We start from the raw sequence: 952 nt of genomic DNA, 5'->3' as shown, positions 1-952 counted from the left end.
CGCCGCTAGTAGTCGCATCACGTTTACACAACGGCGTTCAAAGCAGATCGTACGCTGAGTTATCTCAAGATGTTAAGTTAGTATGTAAAAGAGAAGGTGCAAAACGGTTATATCTAGATAATGAGAAGACGCCAATACTTTGAAGTAAACAAATATCTAATACTGATCTGAAAAGACGCCATTCGCTCTTCCGGTCGCCAGAGGGAGCTATCCGGTTTCCTGCATTCCTGATGTTCGGTCTTTCGCCTGAAAGAACATTTAGTTCTGGACGAGATGTTCACTGGGCAAAACAAAACTGCATTTGTGCCTGCAAACCTTTCTTCTGCCAAAGCCAACACACGTTTATGAGTAACGAGTAAACAGTATCGATATAAATATATCAAATGCTGTCAGAAGACATACTTTACAATACAAAATAAATATAGGCTATTTAACAAACCGACAAAATGTTTATTTAAATATACTTGTTTTGAACATCTGGATTAATATACTAACAGTATAATCTTTGGCTAACATATGATACTTTTCTTTCGCAGAGTATATAGCCTATCCATTTTTTTCATGTAGTTTTGCTTATTGTCTTACAAATTGATGTTAGTATACTTAAAGGGATAGTTCACTCAAAAAATGAAAAATCTGTCTTTTACTCTCCCTTCAGTTGTTTCAAACCTGTTTGAGTTTATTCTGTTTAGAAGGTAATTTGAAGAAAGCTCCAAACCTGTAACAATTTACTTACATTTATTTTTTTCTACTGTGAAAGTCTATGGTTACAGGTTTTCAGGTTTCCTCAAATTAAAATTTGTTCATAACAGAAGAAAGATTATGGAGAACGAAACCTGCAAAAACAATAAATAAATAAATATGCAAATATATAAATTAGTAAATGTATAAATAAAAAAAACAAATGTGCTAATAAATAAATGTATAAAATCCACAAATTCCTGCATAAATA

This window comes from Danio aesculapii, chromosome 8 (assembly GCF_903798145.1).
Source record: "Danio aesculapii chromosome 8, fDanAes4.1, whole genome shotgun sequence".
Lineage (NCBI taxonomy): Eukaryota > Metazoa > Chordata > Actinopteri > Cypriniformes > Danionidae > Danio > Danio aesculapii.
Note: the sequence above shows the minus strand (reverse complement) of the source record.